Raw genomic sequence first — 11,660 nt, 5'->3', positions numbered from 1 at the left:
CGGTGTCTGGTTCTGGACCATGCTAACCCAAGTGATACTTAAAAGAAAAGGAAAATTTAAGAAAAAACAATCCTAAATATCCTGAAAATTATCTGCAAACACAACCAAATCTTAAAAAAAAAAGTTTATATGAGATTGATTAATGTTTCTGTTAATATTTTCTATTGGTATTAATAGAATAAACTTATATAATATGTTAAATTGTTGATTTATCCATTAAAAATCAATTAAGATTAATAAATTTTTTTGTTAGGAGTTTCATTGTCTTTTAAGTATAATTATCAAGGTCGTTTAGTTTTTATTTTATTTTTCTATTACCTTTTTTAAATACATTAGCTAAATTTATTATGTAAAACTAAGAAATATTAGTGATTTTTAAATTGGTTTTACTTATAAAAATTAAAAGATATATTAATGATTAACCACTCATATAAGTATGTTTTAGAGAAAAATTATTCAAATAGGAACTAACTAGTCTGACAAAGTTAAATATCAAGAGGGCAAAAAAAATATTTTTTTTTGTTTGTAACCTCGTAATACTTCGAAAAAATGATCAAGGGTAGACTTGGGTATTCACTCAAAATTTAATGATGTGTTTGGTTTGAAAAAATATCTTTAATTTTTTTAAAAATGATTTTTATTTTTTAACTTTTTGAAAATATATTTATTTTGATATATTGTTTTCTATTTAAAAAAAAACTAAAAATATTTAAAATATGCTTGGTTTGCATATTTTTCAATAATGAAAAATAAAACAAAATTTCTATTTTTTTATAGGTTGTAGAGAACAATAATGGTTTTTAATTGTAATCATGAAAAATCACTATCAAGTTGAACTTCTCTTTAGATTGGAATGTGTTTAATAATATGTGCCTTTTTTTTCTAAAAGCAAGAATTATAAATATAGAATTGTTGTAAAATAAAGGATATATAAAATAAAGATGTATAAATAGAAGACTCTATTGTTAATATAATTAGCTCAATAATTTTTATATATATAATAATATTATATGTTGTATTGTGTATATATATACAAAGATAAGAAAAAGTATTAAAAATAAAGAGAGAGAGAATCGCATTTGTTTATTGTTACAATCTCAATATAATAAAGATGATTAATATTGCTATTAATATAATATGTAAAGAGTAATAGAAAATAGAATTTAAAATACTTATAAAATAAAGAAGAGAAAAATTGTAGTAGAATATAAAGAGAAGAGTATTTGATTGTAACATAAAGAGAGAAGTGATTTTATTATTACTTGCTTGTGTTTCTCTCGGAGGCAAAGGCCTCTATTTATACACATATTGGGAGCTTAATTTCAACATGCATTTAATGTCATTCCTTCTTTGAAAAAGTGAGTTTTGCATGGGAATGGGCATCCACGTTGTTGTCTTATCACAACACTCCCCTTGGATGCCCATTTAGGATTATTGCCTCATTAAAACCTTACTAAAGGAAAACCCTGTGGGAAAAACTTTAGTGAAGGGAAAAGAGTACAATATCCTTTGTGATGGGGACTGCCTCATTAAAAACCTTGTCAAGAAAAACCCAATAGAAAAAAACCTGACCAAGGAAAAAAGAGTACAGTCTCCCCCTCTTGCCGACATCATTTAACGTCTCGAAATCGGCGCATCCCAATCTCATGTACCAATCTTTCAAAGGAGGATTTTGGGAGTGACTTTGTAAATAAATCTGCCAGATTGTCACTTGAACGGATCTGTTGGACATCAATTGTCCCTTGATTTTGAAGATCATGAGTGAAGAAGAATTTGGGAGAAATGTGCTTTGTTCTATCGCCTTTAATGTATCCGCCTTTAAGTTGAGCAATGCATGCTGTATTATCTTCAAACAGGACAGTTGGAGCTATCTTATGATCAATCAGTCCACATGATGACATAATATATTGAATCAAACTCCTCAGCCAAAAACACTCGCGACTAGCTTCATGAATCGCCAGTATTTCAGCATGATTAGAGGATGTTGCAGCAATTGTCTGTTTCGTGGACCTCCAAGATATAGCTGTACCACCATATGTGAACAGGTATCCTGTTTGAGATCTCCCTTTATGTGGATCAGACAAGTATCCGGCATGCATAGCCAACTAGTTGTGACTTGGATCCGTAGGGATAAAACAATCCATATCAACCGTTCCATGAAGATATCGAAAAATTTGTTGATTCCACTCCAATGTCTTCTGGTTGGAGAGGAACTATACCTTGCTAGTAAATTCACCGCGAATGATATGTCAGGTCGCGTATTATTAGCAAGATACATTAGTGCTCCAATGGCACTAAGATATGGTACTTCAGGACCAAGGATATCTTCATTTTCTTCTTTAGGACGGAATTGATCATTTTTCACATCCAAAGATCTTACGATCATTGGTGTACTTTAATGGATGTGACTTATCCATATAAAATCTTTCAAGATCCTTTCTGTGTATGTTGTTGATGAATAAAGATCCCGTCTTTTATATGCTCGATCTGCAGGCCGAGACAAAATTTAGTCTTTCCAAGATCTTTCATCTCAACTCTTCTTTTAGAGTTTTTATAATTGTTGGAATCTCTTCAGGAGTCCAATGATATGTAAATCATCAACGTACACAGCAATTATAACGAATCCAGATGCAGATTTCTTTATGAAAACACATGGGCAGATGTCATCATTCTTGAAACCGTTTTGCTAGATACTCAGTAAGACGATTATACCACATTCGTCCAGATTGCTTTAGACCATATAAAGATCTTTGCAATTTGACTGAGTATAACCCTTGTGAATATTCACTGGATGGTCTAGATATCTTTAGTCATTCAGGGCTTTCATATAAAACCTTGTGCCACAAGTCGGCTTTATAACGCACAACTTCATTTTTCTCATTTCGTTTTCTCACAAATACCCACTTATATCCAACAGGTTTTACATCTTCAGGTGTACGGACTACCGGTCCAAAGACTTCACGTTTTGCAAGTGAGTCTAATTCAGCCTTCATGGCTGCTTCTCATTTTGGCCAATCATTTCTTTGTCGACATTCTTCAACTGATCTTGGCTCAAGATCCTTACTTTCATGCATGATATCTAATGCCACATTATATGCAAATATTTCATTGACAATTGTCTTATTTCGGTCCCATTTCTCTCCTGTAAAGACATAATTTATCGAGATCTCGTCATTTTCACATTTTCAGGTACCTGAACGTCTTCTGGCGTTATATCATAATTTTGGACAACTGCAGGTGTCTCTACTATGTCTTTTTCAACAGGAATATTATTTACCTCTTTTCTCTTTCGAGGATTTTTATCTTTAGAACCGACAGGCCTGCCACGCTTCTGGCGTGTATTTGCTTTCGTGGCTATTTGTCCTGCTGGGACATCAATTCGAATTGGGGCATTTTCCGCCCTGCCACCCTTCTGGCGTGAATTTGCTTCAGTGGCTACTTGTCCTACTGGGACATCAATTCGAATTGGGGCATTTTCCGCTGGTATATAAGATTTGGTTATCCTCTTTGTATCGGAAAATGCATCAGGCAATTCATTTGCTATTCTTTGCAAATGTATAATCTTTTGAACTTCCAGTTCACATTGCCCTGATCGAGGATCTAAATGCATCAATGATGATGCATTCCAGTTAAGTTCCTTTTCAGGAAGCTTACTCTCTCCCCCTAATGTTGGAAATTTTGATTCATCAAAATGACAATCCGCAAATCGGGCTTTAAACACATCACCAGTTTGTATCTCAAGATACCTCACTATAGAGGGAGAATCATATCCAACATATATCCCCAATTTTCTTTGGGGTCCCATTTTGGTGCGATTAGGTGGTGCAATGGGAACATATATCGCACACCCAAATATTCTTAAATGGGAAACATTTGGCTGCTGGCCAAAAGCTAATTGTATAGGAAAGAATTGATGATAACTCGTTGGTCTCAAACGAATAAGTGCTGCGGCATGTAAAATAGCATGCCCCCAAATCGAGGTTGGGAGATTTGTTCTCATAAGTAAGGGTCTAGCAATTAATTGGAGGCGCTTAATAAGTGATTCTGCTAACCCATTTTTGTGTGTGAACATAAGCTACTGGATGTTCAACACTTATTCCATTAGCCATACAATAAGCATCAAAAGCTTGGGAAGTAAATTCACCAGCATTATCAAGACGAATTGCTTTAATTGGATTTTCTGGAAATTGTGCTTTTAATCGAATAATTTGAGACAGTAATCTTGCAAACGCCAGGTTGCGAGAAGATAATAAGCACACATGTGACCATCTCGAAGATGCGTCTATGAGGACCATAAAATATCTAAAAGATCCACATGGTGGATGAATAGGTCCACATATATCACCTTGAATCCTTTCTAGGAATTCAGGGGACTCAAATCCAATCTTTACTGGTGATGGCTTTAAAATTAACTTTCCCTGAGAACATGCAGCACAACAAAATTCATTAGTTTTAAGAATCTTCTGGGTCTTTAGTGAATGTCCATGAGAGTTTTCAATGATTCTCCTCATCATGGTTGTTCCCGGATGACCCAATCGGTCGTGCCAAGTTATGAATTCATTTGGGCTAGTAAACTTCTGGTTTACAGTGGCATGTGATTCAATTGCACTAATCTTGGTATAATACAACCCAGATGAAAGTGAGGATAATTTTTCTAATATAACTTTCTTATTTGAATCATGAGTTGTGATATATAAATACTCATGATTTCCCTCATTCATAGTTTCAACATGATATCCATTTCGGCGAATATCTTTGAAACTCAACAAGTTCCTCAGAGACTTAGTAGATAATAGTGCATTATTTATTATAAATTTTGTTCCTCCAGGAAACAAAATTATAGCTCTTCCGGAGCCTTCAATCACATTGCCTGAGCCAATAATAGTATTAACATATTCCTCTTTTGGCACAAGATGGGTAAAATATATATCACTTTTGAGAATAGTGTGCGAACTTGCACTATCCGCAAGGCATACACTTCATTACATATCCTTGCCATTTTCTTCAAAAACAAATAATAAAATGAGTAGTATGCACAGTTAAATTGAATGCTTGATCAGAATTATTTCTCTAAGGAACACTATACATAAAATAATGTCATATACTAAAATTTTATTTTAAAATTTGACACATTTAATAATTTCAAAATTCATAAACATTAAAATTTCATTATTTATGTACATCACATTTGAAACTTAAATACATAGAAAATAAAACTTAACAATAAGTTCTTTACATTATTTATTTACATAAATACTTCACAATCTCACATATTAAACTATTCCATCATTGATCAAATGACCAATATTTCCTTCGGGATCCTCAAAGAAATCAGATACATCATAATGAGTGGTGGAGTTTTCAGCCTCATTTGAAACAAAATTTGTTTCCTTTCCTTTGTCGTTCTTTTTCAAAGACGCCTGATAAAGATCGACTAGGTGCCTTGGGGTACGACAGGTACGAGACCAATGGCCCTTTCCACCACAACGGAAACACTTCTCCTCTGTTGATTTATTCTGCCCGATATTCTTTTCTTTATCCCACTTCTGGTGAGATCCTCTCTTTTGAACATAATTCTTTTTCCTTCCATAATTTTTCTTGTTATTAAAAGCTTGCCATTTATCTCTTCTGGGGTAATGATTTGCCGCATTTACTTCAGGAAATGGGGCGGCGCCAGCTGGGCGCGCTTCATGATTTTTCAATAACAACTCATTGTTGCGTTCGGCAACAAGAAGGCAAGAAATTAACTCAGAATATTTTTTAAATCCTTTCTCTCGATACTGCTGCTGCAGGAGCACATTCGAGGCATGGAAGGTTGAGAAAGTTTTCTCCAACATATCATGATCAGTTATTTTTTCCCCACACAATTTCATTCGTGAGGTGATTCGAAACATTGCAGAATTATATTCATTTATAGATTTAAAATCTTGTAAACGCAAATGCGTCCATTCATATCGGGCCTGAAGTATTACCGTTTTCTGATGATTATACCTTTCTTCAAGGTCTTTCCAAAGATCTGCAGGATCTTTTAATGTAAGATATTCATTTTTCAATCCCTCATCAAGATGACGACGAAGGAAAATCATGGCTTTGGCTTTATCCTTCTGGGATGCATTATTTTCAGCCTTAATGGTATCTCCAAGATCCATTGAATCAAGATGGATTTCAGCATCTAATATCCATGATAAATAATTGTTTTCAGATATATCAAGAGCATTGAATTCAAGATGAGAGAGCTTCGACATAATGAAAATATTACCTGAGTCTTCCTAAAAATTTGATCAGAGTCTCGTGCTGATAACATGTTGTAAAATAAAGGATATATAAAATAAAGATGTATAAATAGAAGACTCTATTATTAATATAATTAGCTCAATAATTTTTATATATATATATAATAATATATGTTGTATTGTGTATATATATACAAAGATAAGAAAAAGTATTAAAATAAAGAGAGAGAATCGCATTTGTTTATTGTTACAATCTCAATATAATAAAGATGATTAATATTGCTATTAATATAATATGTAAAGAGTAATAGAAAATAGAATTTAAAATACTTATAAAATAAAAGAAGAGAAAAAATTGTAGTAGAAATATAAAGAGAAGAGTATTTGATTGTAACATAAAGAGAGAAGTGATTTTATTATTACTTGCTTGTGTTTCTCTCGGAGGCAAAGGCCTCTATTTATACACATATTGGGAGCTTAATTTCAACATGCATTTAATGTCATTCCTTCTTTTAAAAAGTGAGTTTTGCATGGGAATGGGCATCCACGTTGTTGTTCTTATCACAACAAGAATCACCATTAGCATAATTTTTGTTTTTTTGGACATAGTCTTAGGCTAGAAAAACTAACCTAGGCCACACAATCAAAACCTAGCCCGATTCACAATTGAACCCACAAATTAACCCGCCAACATAATTAGAACCCAATTCCTCTCTTCCTCACTCTCAGTCTCTGAATACACCAATGCTACCGGAGCTTTTCCTCAAGAATCAGAGGATTGTTGCATGGAGCTGAAACCAGGTTCCTCCATCCTTGCCGATGACTAAGACCCGAATTCGATGATACAACCTGTGTAAGCCCGTCGTTGCCGTCGTTCGCAGATGCCGCATGATGAGCGGATATTTTATACGCTTTTTGCCATTATTTCATATAGTTTTTAGTATGTTTTGTTTAAGTTTTATTAAGTTTTCATAGGATTTAGTGCAAACTTCACATTTTTGGATTCTACTTTGAGTTTGTGTCTTTTTAAGCAATTTTAGATATTTTTTGGCTAAAATTGAGGAGTTGGAGCAAAAGTCTGATTCAGAGACAGAGAAAGTGCTGCAGATGCTGTTTGGATATGACCTCCTTGCACTCAAAAGAGCTTTTCTGGAGTTACAGAAGTCCAAATGGAGCGTACTCAATGGCTATGGAAAGCTAATATCCAGGGCTTTCCAGCAAATATATAATAGCTCATACTTGGTTTCGGAATTCAAGACCCAAAACTGGCGTTCAATGCCAACCTCCTGCCCTATTGTGGCATCCAACGCCCAAAGGAGAAGAGACCGGCGTCCAACGCCCAAAAAGGACCCCCTAGCCAGTGTTCAATGCCCAAGGAGCCTTCTAGCACGTGGATCTCCATCAAGCTCATCCCAAACACTCACCAAGTGGGCCCCAGAAGTGGATTTTCGCACTAAAAGACTATTTTACCCTTCTTATGTAATCCTTAGCCATTAGTCTAGTATTTATTTGAGAACTTTTACAATCTTAGAAAACCTTTTGACACTTTACACGTTTATGATTGTATTTTCTATCAGTATGAGTTTCTAAACCTCCTAGGTTGAGAGGAGGAGCTCTGTTGAGTTTTATGGATTAATAAAGTATTATTGTTCTATCTTCAATCTATGTTTGATTCTCTATTCTAAGATGTATCTTCGTTCTTCATCAATATGAATGCGTTGAACCGGAACAAGGTTATCTCATTCTACATGGGTTCAGAGTGAGTCTTTCATCGGACAATGATGAACCATTACCTTGATTATACATCTCTTAGACAGCTAATCCACGACTTCTCGAGACACCAGTTCAGCCGAGATACGGGGAGATTAGATTATTTGTAGTAAAGGCTAGAACCAAAAGTGCAGCATTCTCTGATCCGGAAGATTCGAACTTGTCTGTGGCGTTTTGAGTAGGATCACTAAGGAGAATAGACTGTAGGAGCTTCACCCTCAATCAGAATAGATCCGCACTAACCCTGGGGGTTCAGATCTAGAGGAGCATTGGCGACCTCTCAAGAAAGGCGTTGATCACATACATGCTGCCATAGAAAAAATCAATCACAGTTGAAGAAAACAGTAAGACCAGAGTAATCCAGAAGAACAAAGCATCTCCAAGCCTTAACCATCTTCTTATCATTGCTTTCACCATCAATTGAGTAATGTTTTATTTATTTTCTTTTTATGCTCTCTAAACAAATAATCAACTTTTTTATCTGCCTGACTAAGATCTACAAGATAACCATAGCTTGCTTCAAATCACAATACTCTTGGGATCGACACTGACTCACCTCAGGTATTACTTGGAAGACCCAGTGCACTTGCTGGTTCAGTTGTATGGAGTGTGGGAATCCGTACACCAAGATTTCGGCACTATTGCCGGAGATTGTTCAAGTTTGGACAACTAACGGATTATCTTGTTGCTTAGATTAGGTATTGTTTTTAATTTTGTTTGAGTCTTTTATTTTCCTCTTCTTTTTCGGAAAAAAAATCAAAAACCTTTTCTTTCCTTTATTAATCTTGATCTTTGGTTTGAGTCTTTTGTTCTTGTTCTTGTTGAATTTTCGAATTTCTTGAGTCTTTTTCTAAAAATTTTTAAAAATAGTGTCTTTTGTTTGAATCTTGTGTCAATCTTTAAGTTTGGTGTCTTCTTGAATCTTTTCTTTTAAAATTTTCGAAAATTGTGTCTTTGGTTTTCAAAATTTTTAAGTTTGGTGTCCTTTGCATGTTCTTATTTTCTTTGAATTCTTTTAGGTTTTTTCTTGGTATTCTTCTTGATCTTCAAAGTGTTCTTATTTTTCTTTTTGTTTAGATCTTAAAATTTTTTAGTATGGTGTCCCTTTGTATTTTTCCTTGGAATTTTTGAATTCATGGTGTCTTAGATCTAAAAATTTTAAGTTTGGTGTCATTTAGTTGTTTTTCTCTTTCTTCATTAATTCAAAAAAATAAAAAATCTTTTCTTTCTTTTTTTATCATAATTTTCGAAAATATTAAAAAAGATTTCAAATTTTAATTTTAAAATTATTATCTTATCTTATCTTAGTTTTAAATTTCAAATTCAAATCTTTTTCAAAATCAAATCTTTTCAAAAATCATATCTTTTCCAAATTGCTATTTTATCTTTCTTGCCTTTCTTTAAAATTCAAAATCTTATCTTATTTCAAATTTCAAAATCAATCTTTTTCAAAAATCAAATTTCAAATCTTATCTTTTTCAAATCTTTTCAAATTCTTATCTTTTCTTTTCTAATTTCAAATTTTAAATTCAAATATTTTTTTATCTTTTCTAAATTTCAAATTTTAAATTCAATTCTTTTCTAATCTTATTTTATTTTTTTAATATTTCTTAATTAGTTAGTTGTTTTCTCTTTCTTCTTTTTCAAAACTTCCTAACTAAGTCTTCTCTCTTCTAATTTTCGAAAAAATCTTCTCTCTTTTTCTCTCTTCTTTTTTCGAAAATACATTATTTAATTTTTAAATCTTTTTAGTTAATTAGTTTTATTTTTGAATTTAAAATAAAATAAAAACAAAAAAATATTTTTCCTTTTTACTTCTAACTTTCGAATTCTTCTTACCTTTTATTCGAACTCTTCTTCTCTCTTCTTTATCTTCATTCTTCTTTTCTTTCTTCTTTACATCTCATAGGGAGTCCTCTGTTCTTGAGCAAAGAGCTCTCATTCTTCTTCTCTCTTGTTTTTCTTTTCTTGTTTATGACTAGGAACAAGGATAAAGAACCTCTCTTTAATCTTGATCCTGAACCTGAGAAAACTCTAAGGAGGCGTTTACAACAAGCTAAAGAATAATACTCCGGAAGAAACCTCTCAGAAAATTTTGAACAAGAAGTTGAAGGCATGGCACCCGAGCCTAATCATAAAGGAGAGGCAAGAAAGGTTCTTGGTGACTACACCATACCTACCTATGACTTTTATGAAAGAAGTATCTCCATACCTTCCATTAGAGCTAACAATTTCGAGCTTAAGCCTCAGTTAGTCTCTCTTCTGCAACAGAATTACAAATTTTATGGACTTCTATTGGAAGATCCACATCAGTTCTTATTTGAATTTTTGCAGATTTATGATATTGTTAAGACCAATGGAGTGGATCCTGAAGTCTACAGACTGATTCTTTTCCCTTTTGTTGTTAGAGACAGAGCTAAAATATGATTGGATTCTCAACCAAAAGAGAGCCAAGACTCTTGGGAAAATGGACTAACACTCCTCCTCAATGCACAATTCGAACTCTATCCCTCTTGATAAGTTCGAATTCTTCTACCTCCTCCTTCTATTCTTCTTTTCCTCTGACACCTCAAGGAATCTCTATCCTGTGACATAGAGGATTCCATACTTTCTTGTTCTCTTCTCTTTCATATGAGCTGGAGCAAAGACAAAAGCATTCTTGTTGAGGCTGATCCTGAACCTGAAAAGACCTTAAAGCGGAAGCAAAGAGAAGCTAAAGCACTACTCTCTGGAGAGGACCTAACAGAAATCTTCAAACAAGAAGAAGACATGGCAGCCGAAAACAACAACAATGCCAACAATGCAAGAAAAGTGCTTGGTGACTTTACTGCACCTACTCCCGACTTCTATGGGAGAAGCATCTCTATCCCTGCCATTGGAGCAAACAACTTTGAGCTTAAGCCTCAATTAGTTTCTCTAATGCAACTGAATTGCAAGTTCCATGGACTTCCATTGGAAGATCCTCATCAGTTTTTAGCTGAATTCTTGCAAATCTGTGACACTGTCAAGACCAATGGGGTTGACCCTGAGGTCTACAGACTTATGCTATTCCCTTTTGCTGTAAGAGACAGAGCTAGGATATGGTTGGACTCACAACCTAAAGAAAGCCTAAACTCTTGGGAAAAGCTAGTCAATGCCTTCTTGGCAAAGTTCTTTCCACCTTAAAAATTGAGTAAGCTTAGAGTGGAAGTCCAAACCTTCAGACAGAAGGAAGGTGAATCCCTCTATGAAGCTTGGGAAAGATACAAACAATTGATCTGAAAGTGTCCTTCTGACATGTTTTCTAAATGGAGCATCATAGGTATCTTCTATGATGGTATGTCTGAACTGTCCAAGATGTCATTGGATAGCTCTGCTAGAGGATCTCTTCATCTGAAGAAGGCGCCTGTAGAAGCTCAAGAACACATTGAAATGGTTGCAAATAACTAATTCATGTACACTTCTGAAAGGAATCCTGTGCACAATGGGACAAATCAGAAGAAAAGAGTTCTTGATATTGATACTCTGAATGCCATATTGGCTCAGAACAAAATATTGACTCAGCAAGTCAATATGATTTCTCAAAGTCTATCTGGAATGCAAGTTGCACCAGGCAGTACTAAGGACGCTTCATCTGAAGAAGAAGCTTATGATCCTGAGAACCCTTCAATGGAAGAG

Source organism: Arachis stenosperma, chromosome 2 (assembly GCF_014773155.1).
Source record: "Arachis stenosperma cultivar V10309 chromosome 2, arast.V10309.gnm1.PFL2, whole genome shotgun sequence".
NCBI lineage: Eukaryota > Viridiplantae > Streptophyta > Magnoliopsida > Fabales > Fabaceae > Arachis > Arachis stenosperma.
Note: the sequence above shows the minus strand (reverse complement) of the source record.